At 38.8% G+C, this 11,667-nt stretch overlaps 1 protein-coding gene across 1 annotated transcript in view; it reads left to right on the top strand.

The window, feature by feature from the left end:
• The window catches only part of LOC118763025, a 41,348-nt gene that overhangs the window by 13,420 nt on the left and 16,261 nt on the right, over nt 1-11,667 (top strand). The gene's annotated exons all lie outside the window — the stretch shown is intronic.

The following is an 11,667-nucleotide window of genomic DNA, read 5'->3' as shown; positions in this document are numbered from 1 at the left end:
AGGTCGTCGGGCAAGTCATTTATGAAGACTAAGAACAACAAGGGCCCAAGCACTGAACCTTGAGGCACACCACTGCTCGCACTGGAGACGTCGGACCGCGAACCATTAACTTGGACTTGGAAGGAGCGATCTGAGAGGAAGGCACCAACCCATCGTACAATATCCGGATGGAAACTATATGCTTGAAGCTTGACAAGTAGTAGGCGGTGGTTTACCGAGTCAAAAGCAGCAGCAAAGTCCAATAAAACGATACCAACAGCATCACTATCATCGAGGATGCGCGTCACCAATTCTTCCATTACTAGTAAGTTGGTCAAGCATGATCTCTTCGGCACGAAGCCGTGTTGGGAATCAGAGATAGAGGCTGTGTTTAGGAGGTGGAGCATCATACTTTTCTTAAGGATGGTTTCGAACATCTTGCTGATTATTGATGTAAGGGAAACCGGTCGGTAGTTAAGCGGGTCTTCGCGGCTCCCTTTCTTGAAAATTGGGCAGATTATCGCTGTTCTCCAGTCTGCAGGTATAACACCCGTCGCCAATGACATATTGAATAGTCGTGTTAAGGGCTCGCAGATGACCGGAGCCAACGCTTTGATAACCCGTGGGTGTATGCCGTCAGGGCCGTGACCCTTGTTGACATCGAGGCCTTGAATAACACGTTTGACTTCGTCCCGCGTGATGACCAATCGAAGCATTGGAGGTACCGATCTATCAAATGGAGGGGGTTCACGACCATCATCTTGTTTGAAAATAGTTGAAAAAGCCTCGGCAAATAATTGACTCTGTTGATAAGGGTCCTCAATCGATACGCCTGTTGAGTCTACCAACGTTGCAATCTGGTTGTTCAAGCGGGAATTCCGCTGGACATGGGCAAAGAAGGTTTTTGGATTGCTACTGGCATTTGCCGCGATTTTGTATTTATAACTGAAGCGTTCTTTCTTTTCAATTTTCACGGCTCGGTCTCGTTGAGTTTTGTACACCTCAAAAGCTGCAGTCGAATCCAGATTGTTTTAATTCAGCCCAAGCAATATCTCTGAGTCGACGTTCTCGTTTAACCTTCTTCGTCACCCAGGGCTTGTGTTTCTTCCTCTTGGGAAGCCCAACGGGAACTGCCTGGTTAGTCAAACAGATTACATATGCTTTGAGGGATAACCATAGTTCGTCAACTGAGGACAACGTCATCAGGGATCGCCAGTCCAGAAGCGCGGAAGCCTCGTTTAGAATTTCAAGATTAATTGCAGAGAAGACTCTACGTGGCAGCGAAGTAGTCGTGGGCGTAGAAAAAGTTGTGTGCATGACGAACTTCAGGACCGCATGATCACTCTTGGCAAGAGGGGCGCACACAGATACGTCTGACACTGATCTTGGATAGCGGGAGAATACCAGATCTAGCATAGATGGCTGCTGCCCAGACCGATGCCTTGTCGGATATTCAACATGTTGCGATAGAAAACAATCTTCAGCCACGTCAAGAAGGGCCTGGCCGAACCGGGAAGATGTTGTACAAATTGATGCGGGCCGATCGATCGTGGGAGCGTTGAAGTCTCCTAGTACCAAACAGTCATGCGAAGCTGAAACGAATCTTATCGCTTCGATTAAATGAGCATCGTCCTGGGGGTCGGCAAGAGGCGGCCTGTAGACAGCCAACACGGGCAGGCAAAACTCAGATAGGCTCAGCTTGCAATAGACGGAATCGAATTTTGTTGTAGGTTGAGCATTAGTGGGTAGAATACCGCTGGACGGTTTGTGCTCAGACTTAACATACACAGCAACACCTCCACCTCGCCTCTTTCCTCTGTCACATCTGAAAAGGACGTAGCCCTGCAGGTGGATTTCTGAGTCCTTTACTGCTGGAGTCAGCCAAGTCTCGGTGATAGCTATCACATCAGGGGAGTCACGTATGGCCAGTGTAAATAGTTCACTGAACTTTGGGAATAAGGAGCACGAGTTGGTGTAGACGATGCTGAGCTGTGAAGTCTGAGGGGCGGGAGTTGGGGAACAAGCAGAATAAGGGGTATCAGAGATAGCATCGTTGACGGGGATATCAACTTCACTTCGATTTGCCCTCACATCACTTTCCCTGTCAGCACTACAGCATGGGACCAGAGGTAGGACTTGATTATCTGTCCATCTTGGATTCGTAAACCCTTCTTTCCCATTTGTTTCCTCATCTTTAGTTCGGATATTAAGTTTCTCCGGCGAATTCTCTCTCTTAGTGAGTATTCCTCGCGAAAACCCATATTGGGGTCCTCCCAGGCATGCGTCTGAGCTCTGTTCAGAAAGACTGAAGCCTCCCGATCAGAAGAAAAGATTACCCTTATTGGGCGTGGTCTAGTATCTGAGGTTGGGTTCGCTTGGAATCTTCCTAGCCGAGCGACCTTATGGACACTGACATTTTCGTTCACAGAGAACAATTCTCCAACTAAAATGGAAACAAAATTAATGTCATCTTTTAGGCGGTTTATGCCTGTATCACAGGTGGATTCAGCTTTACCATAAATTATTACTGATCTTGAGTGGGCAAAATGTTCTCTACTATGAGCTGCGGTATTCGATTCTTCATTGGAAGATTTCGAAAGGGTGGTTTCATAGCCATCGGACTTATGTCGGCCTGTGGGGTCGATCGGAATGGGTTTAGTGGTCATAATTTTCCCGCCTGGTTTGGAACTGCACTGCCTCTTCTTCGGTTTGGGGGAGCACCACTCCCCAGATGAACTCACATCGAGATCGTTCAGAATTGGTTGAGCAATGGCATTAATGGGAAGGACAAGTGAGGGAGAATCCAAACAGATTTTATCGTGATCAGGTTTCATAGCTAAATCTGCCCCACTGGAGTTTTGACTACGTTTCTTCATTTGGGGAGAACAACGGTCTTCAGGTGGGTTTGAGTCTACGCTCCTCAAATTAGGTTGGGGGACCTCCGGGACCGAAAAGGCAGATGAGGAAGAATCCGCACAGGAACGATCATGTGCAGAAACGACCGCCGGTTCCTTCGCCTTCTTTGGCCGCTTCGATTTTGTTCCCTTCGGTTTGGACGTCTCCAGGGAAGAAATCAAGGGTGACTCTGAGTCACACAGGAGACTGTTTATTCAGTAAGAGAGCAACAACAGACTTTAGGTGCTCGACCTCTTGTTTGAGCAACAGCAACTGCTCGTTGAGCTGACTATTGGTAGGACCATCATCTTGATGAGAAGCCCTTCTTGCAGATCTCAGTTTCGATCCGTAGGTAGCTGACATGAAGGATGGTTGACTAAAAACAATCTTCTATGGGCTCTAGGACAAATCGGAGTTAAATCAGGAACAAAAAACAGGTGCAATCCTTGTAGGAGTAGGCAACAGCAGACACAATCTGAGAGAGTTTGGGCTGAGCCGAATCACAATCCAAGATTGAAAGCAGACGGTGCAACGAGTCGGGAACCCTTCCTAATTGTCTGAAGCAGCTTTAGGATAAGGGATAGTATGTCCAACTTTAGAATATTGATATGCATGTAGAATGTTCCACACGATTAAATATCATTTGACGTGCCATTTAGTACTTCAATAATTGCATCTGCGCATGTTTGTATATGTGTGAATAATGTGTTTATGTGCGAGAAGACACATGTTTTTGTCTATCGTTAATTTAGATTATTAATTTTTTCTTTTTTTCTTCACGTTTTTCCCTTTTAGCGTATTTCTTTTTAAAGTAAATTATACGTTGGAGGGAGGGCTGAGGGTTTGTTTTTATTGTAAATTCTCTTTTCTCCCAACACAGAGAAAGAAAGGGATTTTTCGTTGGTGCCACCGGTACACGGGGAAAGACATCTCGGTGTCATCGTCAACTTGAATGTTTCTAATTGTAGCGATAGTAGTAACAGCAGTAAATTCTGATAGCAGCAGTAGCAATAGCTCATAAAGTGAGATGAAGAACGATCGGTCAAAGAGAGTTCAAATTGTCCGCAATAGTGTTGATGGAATTTGCGAACAGTGACCTTGACTTTGAGAAAAATCAAAGGAGGGGCCGACTATAAACAGTACTTGTGAATAGAGTCATGTACGAGCAGAGCGAAACTATAAATAGTATTTTTTCTTTTCTTTTTTTTTTCTTCTTATTCTCCACGTGTTTAATAATGTGATTGCAATAAAAGGTATGTCTGCATATTTCGGGTAGTCAAGAAGAAAATAAAGGTTAGCTGGTGTTTACGTCCATACTTTTAGCGTGCATTTAATTGTGTTGTTACAATAAAGGCATTTTACATAATCTGATACTCAAGGAAGAGGTGATGGCAAAATGTTCACACAAAAAATGGAGATATTTATGATTCTAAAATTTTTGTCCCAAACTGTAGGTTTGGAACTCTTTAACTTATTTTGAGGGAAATTCAAATTACTCAAGAAAATAGTAGATCTTCCAGTAATTACAGTTGTTTATCAGTAAATCTGCTGGGTTGTAATTGTTTTTCTGTGTCTTCTGTGTCTTTGGCCGCTGACAGGTCAGGAGCAGCGAAAACACGTCAGCCACAGCTGAAGGCTGGAACTGTATAGTAGTAGTAGTAGTAGTAGTAGTAGTAGTATCATAGGTATTTAGCATTAGAAAGACTAGTTTATGCTGGCGATCTTTGCATACGTGAATAGAAACAAATATACCTTAATAAATACTTACACACTTACATATAGACATATATATATGCATGTGTGTGTGTGTGTATGTATATATATATGTATGTATATATATATTATATATATATATATATATATATATATATATATATATATATATATATATATATTGATTAATATGTAACATGTTTTTTAGCGCTTTCGTCCATGTAGTGGAGTTGTCAAATTGAACTTTTGTAGGAATTTTGTCTCTTTTTATATTATTATTGAGTGTGTAGGTGTGGGGAGATATATAAGATAGCCCAAGAGGGTGAGAAATGGGGAGAAAGTGAGTGAGAGAGCGTGTGTGTGTATGTGTGTAAATCAAACATCGGATTGAAAGAACTGAACAGTGGTATAAATGTCAACACAATTATTTCTTCTTCCTCTCTTTCTTCTTTCTTCCCTATTCCATCGATACCCCTTTCAGATACACAGGCACCCACACACACACGCGCACATACACACACACTCTCTCTCTCTCTCTCACACACACACACACACACAAAACAATGATAAAAAGAAATCCAGATAATTTTTTGAGAAGTGACATTTTGCCCTCTTGAAGTGGCCAGATGGGTTTGCCATTTCTAAACGCCAAAAATCATTTACTATTGAAAGACTGACCAGTTTCAAAAATGTAAACACATTTTTTCTTCTTTCTATCCTCCTCCTTCCTTTCATTCCCTTTTCCATTTGACACTTCTTTCAGATACACAGACACCCATACACACGCGCGCACACGCTCACACACACACACACACTCACAAGACAATGATAAAAAGAAATCCAGACAATTTTTTGAAAAGTGACATTTTGCCCCCCTTGGAGTGACCAGCTGGGTTTGCCATTTCTAAAAGTCAAGAATCATTTACTATTGAAAGACTGACCAGCTGCAAAGATATCAACAATTTTTTTCTTTTTTCTATCCTTCTTCCTTTCCTTATCTTTTTCTTTAACAACTCTTTTAGATACAAACACACACACACACATATACACACGCACACGCTCGCGCGCTCACTTTCTCCCCATTCCTCACCCTCTTGGACTATCTTATATCACCCCCACCCCTACATACTCAATAATACTATAAAAAGAGACAAAATTCCTGCAAAAGTTCAATTTGACAACTCCGCTAGAGTGGACGAAAGCGCTAATATATAAAATATGATTTATAAAAACATGTAACATACTAATAAATATTTGTAAATATAAAACCATCCAGATTTCTGAGTACCTCATTTCTTCTAATATGTATATATGTTACAACTACAGCCGGGTATTACCAGTAAAGGTTTTAGTTGCCAATTTTGTACAAGACATTGTAGATCTTTAGCTGGGCTAAAAAGTCACATTCGATCACAGCACCAGTAACAGTTAAGCTTCATGCAATGGCCATACTCGATAACGAGGGGGCAGCCATAATATATATATATATATATATATATATATATATATATATAATATATATATATATACACACACGCTCAAACACACATAAACACACAAATATATATATGAATATATATATATATATATATATATATGCATATATACATACATATAGAATAAAACTTTATATATAGAGAACGTGAAATACACGAATTGACGAACACGGAAAACAGACAGTCATTCAGAGCCTTCATTCTTCAGTCAGAAACCGATTCATCATGGCAAATTTCGGCTGTTTAATTCTGAGATTTGCTCCAAAACGGCCAGCCCCAAGGAAAAGCTAAGCTATGGGCATTAGATTTCTTTGGTAGAAGGAAAGAATGTGACAACAGAGACGAATAGGAAAACAAGAGACGAAGATAAAATGGGAAACAGTAACGAATAAAAACAGGAATGAGATACAAACAAACACACACATATACACACGACTTTGAGACGTACATATATATATATATATATATGAATTGAGACGTACATATATATATATATATATATATATATATGAATTAGAGATAAAACCACTATTATACAACTCAAACAGTGATAGACATAATACATAAATAACAAATAATATCCGATTCTAGGTTGTCAATTTATCGAATATTTTTCCTAGAGGCAAGACGAATGTTTTTCATGTTTGTTGCACACACGTCTTTGCTTGTATATACGCAGTGAGGCTATACAATAGCGTCGTATTTATATCGATTGCTATTTTCCAGTAAATATTGTACCATTTATCTACTTTTATATGTATAATTTTACCCTTATGGGGCTATCCTTTACTGGAAAGTAATATATTTGTATTGCATTATTAATTTCATATATATATATATTTCAAAAAGTATAAAATGAATGTACTTATCATTCATTATATACTTTTTGGAAAAAAATATATATATACATATATAAATATATAAATATGTATATATATATATATATATATATGTATATATATATATATATATATATATATAATATATAAATATATATATATATATATATATATGAATATATATATATGAATATATATATATATAATATATATATATATATATAATATATATATTATATATATATATATATTATATATAATATATTAATTATATATATTATTTGTTATTTATGTATTGGTTTATGTCTATCACTGTTTGAGTTGCATAATAGTGGTTTTATCTCTAATTCATATTATATATTTTATATTTATACTGTGAAATTTGATTTAATAATAAATTGAATTTTTCCGTGTAAGTTTGGATTTATACTCCCTAATATTATTATTATGATATATATATATATAATATATAATATATATATATATATATATTCCTCCTCCTCCTGGCACCACTCAGGCGACAAACCTTCAAGCCATGGGTCTGTTTGTGTATCCATTTCCTGAGCGCCTATTAATAATAATACTGTAATTGTTCCATTGTTGTTGTTTTTTTGTTTCCCGTTTGGATTAAAATTATATATATATATATATATATATAAAGTTCAGGGTGAATACTTGATCATTGTAAGCACCTGTATATGCCATTTAGTGGTGTAGGGGATAGAGTATATTTATCAAAATAAAAACATGATGCAAAGGATTTAGCGGTACATATGTTTCTGGCTTTTATTAGACGGTTTATATCAATGCATAATTGATGTAATTTGTATGTCAATAGCCTTCTTCAGCCGCGTACAATTACTACTTCAAGGGCATGTATTACATTATAAGTTTGGGAAAAAGACGATTTACGTTGGGGATGCAAATCCTCATAGTCGTGTACAACAGAGCGAGGCACCAAAACAAAACCAAAGCGTCCATCCCGTTTTTCACTCGATGTAGAATGAGAAGATTGGATGCTGAGATAGAGAGAGAAGGAGTTGGGGGGTGAATCTTTAATGAGTTAGGGATCACAAAGGGGGAGAGTAGTAGGTGCAAAATGTAGTAAAAGAGTAAAAAATTAAAAAAGAGTAAAAATTTTTAAATATTTAAAAAATATTAAAAATATAAGAATATAAAAAAAGTATATAAGTATATAAATATATAAATATATAAATACACAAAGACGTGAAAAAAGCATGGGAATATAAATAAATAGAGATAAAGATAAAGGAGCGAAACTGTGGTAACAGAGTTGTTGAAATTGTCTGTTTTAGGAACAAACTTTTCCAATTTGTCAATATCAATAACAGCAGAAGCAGTAGCAGCAGCAGCATTTCTGTTTGGAGCTCCCATTCCCACTTCACTGAAATATGTATTGTAACTTAAATTAGTGGAATTCGTTCTTTTTAAATTTTTCTCTTCTGTCATTTTATCTGTGTGCGCGTGTGTGTGTGAATCATTTGCTTTTTGTTGTGGCATTCCTAATGGAAGTTTTAGAAATTCTTTTTCACGAAAAGCTTAAAACTAGCGTTCTTTTACAGAATCTTCTGATATTTTCACCAAAACTGGAAAATATAAATGAAATTTTAAAAGAGGTTGAAACTGCCCCTAGGGGCCAATTCCTCCCTTGCAAAAACACTCAATCGAAAGCTGAGTGTCTTATACAGCTCATATATCAAATTTAAATCAATATATACACAATAAAATGCCAAAAATCGATTACCTTACGCACTTGATGTGACAAGTCAGGCAAAGATAGATAGATAGATATATAGATAGATAGATAGATAGATAGATAGATAGATAGATAGATAGACAGACAGACAGACAGATAAATAGACAGATAGATAGATAGATAGATAGATAGATAGATAGATAGATAGATAGATAGATAGATAGATAGATAGATACATACATACATACATACATACATACATACATACATACATACATACATACATACATTTCTTTATTAGCCACACAGGGCCGAACACAAGGGTGACAAAATACAATTCTTTTTGAAAGAAAATAAGAAAATTAAAAAAAGGAAGAAAAAATCCGATGAAAAGAGATCGTGTAAAAATAAAGATAGATAGATAGATATTTTCTTTATTAGCCTCGACAAATACAATGTAGAGCTTTTCTTTTCGATAGAAAAAAAAAGAGGAAAATAGAAAAGAAAGAGGGAAAAAATCCGATCAAAAGGGATCGTGTTTTACAGGACAGAGTAAAAATGTAAAAATACAGATTAGGTTTATCTGTGGAAAGAAAAGCCTACGAAAAGGACCACGGTAACCTCAGGCAGGGAGAGAGAAAACACATGAGAGCAAAGCGCTCCTTCTCTCTTTTTTGGATTTACAGGATCATGCTCAAAGTGGTTTCGTCATTCGTGTGTACCATCTTGGCTACATTCACCCACCTTTTAGTGAATCTTTCATGAGGCAAAACTTGCCTCTATATTCTCACCTTCCTTTTCAAGTGGTACTTGAAAAAGTTGATGAGTGATTAGCCAGAGAGGAAAGTGTTTGTCTCTAAACCTTTCGCACAAGTTCACCCCACACATTCTTTTACCATGGCCACTAGTACAATGAAAACTGCCTTGCCTTCTCGGTTAAAGGAAGGTGGCGGGGCAATTTTCATGATAGACTCAGCCGATAACCGAATTCGTCCCACACGTGACAGCAGCCGTTTGGCATAAGCCCACAGGTCCGAAACAAGTGCGTGCAGAACGGTTTCGTCGCTCTGACCGCATCTCGGGCAAGTCGGTTCGGTGTATCTCGAACCGTGCCTGTAGAGCTTATCCCGAACTGGCTATGGTTCCCAATAGCACTGTCAGGCGAGGAATCTCTGGTGTTTGTCCATAGGTCCCGGCCCAAAAGTTGTCCTGAACAGACGAGTCAGGTGTTCCCCGTCGACGCCCAGATTCTCCCCGCGAACGTTGTCGCACCTCCCCTCCACTAATCTTCCATAGAACGCCTTCGTAGAATTGAAGTCGCACAACTTTGGTCCCGGACGGCAGAGTTGTTTGAGAGCAAGGCAGCACTTGCGGTGCCATTCGCCTAGCTTCGGTCTCTGATCTACGACTGCAGTTCGGCCAAAGAGACGAGCTACGGGAAAGCGCGCCTCACAAAGGGCGAATACACCTGATCACTGTCGTCTATGAAGCGCCGGGGATGTCGCAGTCTCAACGCATGTTTGCGCATCACCAACCACGGCATGCCCAGTCCTCCATCTATCGAATGTTCATAGCAAATGGATCACCTAACCATCAGAACGCTTCCCTTCCACAAAAAGCGAAGACGATATATCGGAAGAATCTGAAAGTGGGAGGGAAGGGTTTGGGGGTCTATTTCTGAGTGCGTAAAGGAGATTTTGTTGTTGATGTTGGTGTTTGTTGGTGACAGTTGGGATGTGGTGTATGGGTTTTAGGGGTGGGGTATGAGTCCATTTTTTCTCTTCTCCCTTTGGAGTTGTTGTTGTCGATGGTGGTGATGGTGTTGTTTCTATTCTTCGTGGCGCTGATGGTGTCGATTGGTTGGGCTGGCTTGTTGGTTGCTGGTGTTCCTTCATTTGTTGCTAGAGCTGTTTAATCAGTTGTGCATATGGCGGAGAGGGTAGCAGTGCTGGTTTTTGGTTTTCTTGATGTTGTGGTTGTTGTTGTTCTTGATCTTGTTTTTGTTGCTGTTGTTCTTGTTCCTGTGCTAATGGGTAATTAATTTTTAAGTGTGATTTGCTACCACAAACGTAACAACTTACTGCTTTCGACGGCCACATGTAAATTAGAACCGCCTACCAGTTTGATGAGGTGTGGAATCATTTCAATATTGATTGGATCAACTTGAACAAAGATTTCTACTCCTTGACCAATCCAATTTTGCTGGCCTAGGACAGCGACTTCTAAGATATGGATTGCCTTCTCGATATCATAACAAATGGCAGACACACGCCATTTTATTTCTATCTCAGGGGCACATATTTGATATTTATTTTTGTAACCCTACGACCAAGGTACGTAGGGATCATGATTAGGTTTTCGCATTCAAAAGACTTCGTGGGGAGGTCTTTGGCGCCTTCTTCACTGTCGAATCTAAGTTCGATCGTGGCAAATTTTTAGCTCTGTGATGTATTCCTTAAAGGTCCAAATGGCTCTTAGATAGATAGATAGATAGATAGATAGATAGATAGATAGATAGATAGATAGATAGATAGATAGATAGATAGATAGATAGATAGGTAGGTAAGTAGGTAGATAGATAGATAGATAGATAGATAGATAGATAGATAGATAGATAGATAGGTAGGTAGGTAGGTAGGTAGATTGATAGATAGATAGATGGATAGATAGATAGATAGATAGATAGAGAGAGAGAGGGGGAGATAGATAGATAGATAGATAGATAGATAGATATGTTTCTTTATTAGCCACACAGGGCTGCACACAGATAGAACAAATTACAAGGTAGAGCAAAAGGAAGGGGGAGTTTCGATCAAAAGGGATCGTAAAAGGAGAGAAAGAGGACAAAAAAGGGGGGGTTCAAAAAAAAGGGGGAGAGGGAAAATAAAAAAAAATTGATCAATAGGGATCGTTATCACAGAAATGTCAATATGAAGTGTAAAGGGGAGGACAGGTGAGGTTTACCCGTGGAAAGAAAAGCCTACGGAAAAGACCACGGTAACCTCGGTCAATGGAGTCACATGTTATA

This window comes from Octopus sinensis, linkage group LG4 (assembly GCF_006345805.1).
Source record: "Octopus sinensis linkage group LG4, ASM634580v1, whole genome shotgun sequence".
NCBI lineage: Eukaryota > Metazoa > Mollusca > Cephalopoda > Octopoda > Octopodidae > Octopus > Octopus sinensis.
This window is presented reverse-complemented; position numbering and strand designations above follow the sequence as displayed.